The following is a 6,044-nucleotide window of genomic DNA, read 5'->3' on the forward strand; positions in this document are numbered from 1 at the left end:
GATATGGTCAAGGGGAAATTATGGGTTCTATTTCGCGTTTCAATGAAATATGTTGTTTAAAATATTAGTTGTAAATAAAAATACAGCTGTCAGGGACATTGGCAAGTTACAAACAAACAAAAAGACAAAACACAACAACATTAATAGGAAACACAACAACATTAACAGGAAACACAACGACATTATCAAGAAACACGACAACATTAACAGAAAACACAACAACATTTAAACATTACGGCAAGGGTAGGGACCTGCTCCGGTGCAGGTTATGTTTCAGGTTAAGTTCGTTTCACAGGTTACTGAGCAGGCCATGCCCGTTTGATGACGAGCCTGTTTTTGTGTTTCATCTTGACTTGGGACAGAGTTCTTTTTGCTCCAGAAGGATTACACCTTATTAAACAAGAATATTACTATTATCCAATATTATTCTAATCTTATGAAACTGATAGTACAAACGATGTGGAAGTAATGTTTAACTTTTCATCACAATAAAAGAGGAGAGGGAAACATAACTGTAATTAGGGGGACTCACGCATTTACAATGTCAAAAAGTCTGAAAGTCTGAAACTTGTCTAAGTGCCAACTACCTTGTTCAGTAGCCAAACAGCTGTTCAGGTCTGCAAAGTCCTGATAAGATCGCTCTTCCTACATCTTATTAAAGAGTAGACTCCGTCCCACTGGGTCCTGCTTCTTTCAGTTTTGGTTTGGGCATCCGAATATTTAATGGTAAAATATGTTGACAGAATATTAAGGCTTGCATCCAATGAAAACCTTTTATGAATAGCTGATCTTCTTTTAACATTCAGTTCAAGTTGAATTACTGCACAGCGAACTCTAGACTATATCAATTTTACTATATCTTATGTGTTCATGTGAGACCACTCACATGAACACAACTCAGCTTTAAACTGTAAAGCTGAGTTGCAGTAACTTCTTTCTCTGAGCTGGTCTGATCCTAATCTGAAATCCTGTGGAGTTGAATTTCCTCTGTGTCAGGTTTTGAGATCACTTCCTGTTTTACTGTGTCACAGTCCCGGTTTCCAGTCTCCTCCTGTTTAGCGCTAGCATTTCTTCCGGTTATCATTACACGCACCTGTCTATTTATCATCACTTACAGTACCAGGATATTTAACCACCACCTGTTACCGCAGTAATCCGCCAGATCGTTGAATCTTTGTCTTCACGTTCCAGCAGTTTCCCGTTCAGCTCATCCCGTCTTCGACCCTGTTCTGTATTCCTGACTACCGATTCTCGTCTGATCCCAACTAGTATTGTAAACTCCTTGCTTCTGTTGCTAAACTCTGCCTCTTACCGGACCTGACTAAGCCTGCTGATTCAAACACGGAAATCTGAGCCTTCTTGTATTGAACCACGCCTGTTACTGGACCCGATTACGCCTGCTCCCTCTGTGCCTCAATCCTGTGCTTGCCCGTGTATGACCTGGACTGTCTGTGACTTCGATTTCTGTATTAAACCCTTGAATTTTACCATCTGTCTGCTGTCTCATCGCTGTGCATGTGGGTCCGATCTCTGCCCAAGCCTGACACTCTGCAATACAGTAATATTCTCAAAGTCTAATGCCTTAGATTGAGTTCACAAAATACAAACAATCACAGCATGGACATTCCTCTATGTAATCTTTACTTACAGTATAACAGCATAGTAACGGTTTAATATACCAGTTAAAGCAGCTGCTGATTGTCAGTTTTATTTTGAAAGGACTTTGTTTTTATTCATGTTGTCATGTTTTGGTTTCAGTTTCCGGTTTTATTTTGAAGCACTTCCTGTCTCACCTACGTCTCAGATGTTTCCATGTCATCCCCCAGTTAATCACGCACCCCTGACAGTTATCTTGTAATTAAGCACCGGTATTTAGTCACCACCTCACACAGCATCCAGTTGCCAGATTGTCGCGTGTAAGTCACCACGATCCAGCGTTTCTTTGTTTGCTTACCTTGTTCGAGATCCTGTTTTCCGTATCTACATCCCGATTCCGGCCTGTTACTGTATTGTACTGTCGTCCTGGAAAGAAGCCTTGGTACTTACCTGATCGTCTGACTCCGAGAAAGCCTGCTCCTCACTGGTACCGTTGCCGTGTTGAAATCTGTTATCGAACTTTTGCCTGTCCCCGAACCTGACTCAGCCTGCTCCTCCTGTACTACTGCATGAGATATTCTGTGTATGACCTGGACCGCCTGTACCACGATTTCGGAATCAAACTTTGACTTTATCATCTACTCCGTGTGTCTGCGCTGTGCATGTGGGTCCAATACCTGCGCATACCGTCAATCCGTGACAGACCGTGACACTGACATGGCAGATAAACTGTAAAATGTGTGCGTTAACATACCTATCTGGCATTAACTACAAAAACAATTTAGAACTGTGTCTATGCCAAATTACCCTGCATTTGGACAATTTTATTGGAAACAGGTATAAAAGCTAAGCTAACCTAGCTAAGTTAGCTCTCATATACGGCCACCTCACGTTCAAGACAGTGAAACAACCCGGGGAATGCACGTCATTACCAACCAAGATGATTTTCAGATGTACATCTATGCTTTTTCGCACTTTTACAGACCTGTAAATAAAAACAAGAACATGAGCTGGCGACAGCAGACCGCTCTCCTCCTCCACTTCAGCCAGACTGAAGTCGAGGAAGAGCGGCAGGCCGCTGCACACGCCACACTCAAGGGTCGAGGCCCCCTTGTGGCGAAAACGTTTAACCTCACCATGCCCAAATATTCAATTCAGTGATACCACCAGCATTCTCTTTTATATACACATGTACATACATATGGGCTGCCGACTGTAAAAGGAGCACCTATAACTAGTTAAATGTGCAAGATTCAAAATGTAAATGTAAATGTAAATGTAAATGTAAATGTAAATGTAAATGTAAAAGTTAAAAATAAATGTAAATGTTAAATTGTCGCCGAGTGTAAGACTGAATATTCATGAATGTGTAGACTCCTCAAACAGCACTCATAACGCTGATCCCAGATCAGGGACTCAAACACCTCAAGCAGTGTGTACAGCTCCGCCCACATCTGACTCTGGATCGGTGGATACTGGAGCGAAACCTGAAGTCGAAACCATCATGGCCGCCAGCTCCGACTCCCTCCCATTAGCGGAGATTGAACAGGCTGTAACGGCAGGTGTGCGGGCTCAGGCTCCGCTTCAAACTGCTGTTCTGTCGTAAACACCATTAATGGGGAGTTAAGTAGGTTTAAATAGAATATTTCTTTGGCGCCGGTGGAGAATTATTTGGCTAACTATACTAGCTAGCCAAAGTTACGTCCACGCTATAAAAAAAAGTTTCCAGGTCAGATGTGGGCAGGGTTTGGATTTACCATTTGGATTTACATTTAACATTTAGATTTAACATTATATATTTACATTTACATTCAACATTTACATTCAACATTTACATTCAACATTTACATTCAACATTTAAATAGAACATTTATATTTAACATTTACATTTACGCTTAGACTTTTGCACATTTAACTAAATGTTAGAAAACATGTAATGTTTAGTTAAATGTAAGAAAACTAGTTATACTGTAGGTGCTCCTTTTACGTTCAACACCCCATAAACATCAGCATCAGTGCTGAACAGCTGTTTGACTACAGTCGAACATTGTAGTTGGCTGTTTTAACACGAAGCCTGTTTCAGGTTTCTATCCAAGCACCAACCACGCTGTTCAGTCTTCAGGCAGCTGTAAATGGCAGCGATGTTCCTATAAGACTCGTGTCCGATAAAATCCTTAGTTAAAGTTAATATTTCAGTTAGCGCAGCATAGCCACGCATTTAGCTCGCAGGGAAAAACAGGAAATGAAAGTTAGACTGACTTAGCTTGTGACCGATCAGAAACTAGATCTAGTCCTTATGCTTTCCGTAATGTTTAAATGTTGTGTTTTCTGTTAATGTCATTGTGCTCCCTGTTAATGTTGCTGTGTTTCGTCTTTTTGTTTTTTGTGACTTGCACTTCAGGGCCACCATAGGGTACGGGCCTCTAACCAAATGCCTAAAAAAAAAAAAACATTCCTAAAAACATTAAGGAAAAAATTGACTGAGGTTCCTATGAAAAATGCAAAATAAGTACGTCAAGATAAGACAAGGCAAGATAAAAGTCACGCATTTTACAACAGTTGAGTGTAGTTGAAGTAAGTAAGTGGGTAAGACTGGTCCAGTATAAATCTAATTTTATTTTCTCTCTCTCTTATCCCACCCACCTCCTGCACTGTGTCTAGAGCTGAGCGCAGGACGGAGCTGGGCTTCTTAATGATCTTGTCCAGCTTCTTCTTGTCTCTCTCAGTGATGCTGGTGCCACTACAAAGGCAGAGAGGGTCTTGCTGCCTTTTTATCTTGTGGAGTGACCAATCCAAAAGACTGCAGTCTCCTCAGGAGGAACTGTAGACTCTGCTCTGACCCTTTTTGTACAGTGCATCAGTGTTATGAGCCCATTTAATTTTATTGATGTAATGCAGACCCAAGTACTGTTAAACTTTATATCACAAATAGGAAATACAGCTCACGTAAAGTAGTTAACAGTTTAATTAGAAGCCAACGTTAGTTTGGTCTAATGGTTTCTTTGTGTTTTGTTATTTTCGTTTAGTGTAAGTGTTAGTGTTTTTAAGGGGCCAATCAGACTTTTAGCTGTAGAAAAAAATAAAAATTTAAAACAATTTTTAAAATAAAAAAAAACAAAAACTTTAAGATCAATGTCAATGCCAATTCTGAGTTTTGATTGTTTAAAATGGCCTCATTGAATGAAAGAAATATACCAGTGGTTTGCTACCATAAAAAGACCCTTCCTTCCCCCTCCACTATCCTGACAGTTGCTCCTGCTCAGCCATTCCTGTTCTAGGAATGTGCTGGGTTACAAATGTTCATGTTCTTGTCTACCTTGAGCTGTCATATTTGCCAGTTAAAAAATCCTTACCCTCTTTCCCCAAGCGTCCAACAGGTGACGTTCACAGGTTAATTTTCACCTCATGAACTCATTATACTGTGTGTGTCTACTTTCTACACTATATCCAAACACTTATTACGTATATGGTCAACAACTAAATTCACAAGTGGTTTCAAACTGTGTAAACGGCTTCCTCCCACAGTCCAAAGATGTGCATTAGGTTGATTGGACTCTCTCCATTGCCCGTAGGTGTGTGTGTGAATGGTTGTCTGTCTATGTGTTGCCCTGCGATGGACTGGCCAGGGCTAGGCTTAATTGACAGCGGCTGAGACTAATGAGTCTTTGTATTTTACAAAATAAAACAGGAACTGAACATGAACAAAACCCTGGACTGTGACAGTCTCAAAGTGTGTATTTTCAGTCCCCTGGTGGAAAAAGCTGTTGTGGGCGCCACACCTTTTTGCAGAAGCACATATGACATCATAGGGTCAAAGCTCATAGCCTCCAGCTTGTTGTTTGGCTGAAGTTAACAACCTTTTTTTTCTAATTGATCGCTTGTGTTTCTGTCTATTCATTGTGACACGACTGTATGACTTATGATGCTATATAAGGTATATGATCTATGACTATAAATTATTTAAACCCTTGGCAGAGGAAGTTACGTGAGTGTGGATGTAATTATACTTTGTTGGTCAATCTGGGCAAGGAATGGGTTTATTTATCTGTCCCTATGAACATTTTAATATATAAATTGGTTTCACATTTAAAGAGTTTGTTCTAAGCTGATGAGCTTGATGAAAAACAAAACCTTATATAAAACTTACCCTGCTGCACCTTTACTGTTAAATATGTTAGAGTTTTACGGTTAATTTCCTATATTTTATTAACGATTTTTTTCTCCATAATACCAACAGAAAATGATGGAACAAATGAAAATGTTCTTGCTGCGAGTGAGTTATACACAACATACTGTATTTTTTAGCTTTCTTTTTACAACTTTGTTTAATTCTAATTGCATTCATATTTCGCTAGATTAAAAAAAATATATATTAAACCGGTCACTACAGCCATTGTTAAAATCCGAACGCGTATTATGAGAACGTCATCATTACAGCGTTGTTACAA

Source organism: Betta splendens, chromosome 2, assembly GCF_900634795.4.
Source record: "Betta splendens chromosome 2, fBetSpl5.4, whole genome shotgun sequence".
Taxonomy (NCBI): Eukaryota; Metazoa; Chordata; class Actinopteri; order Anabantiformes; family Osphronemidae; genus Betta; species Betta splendens.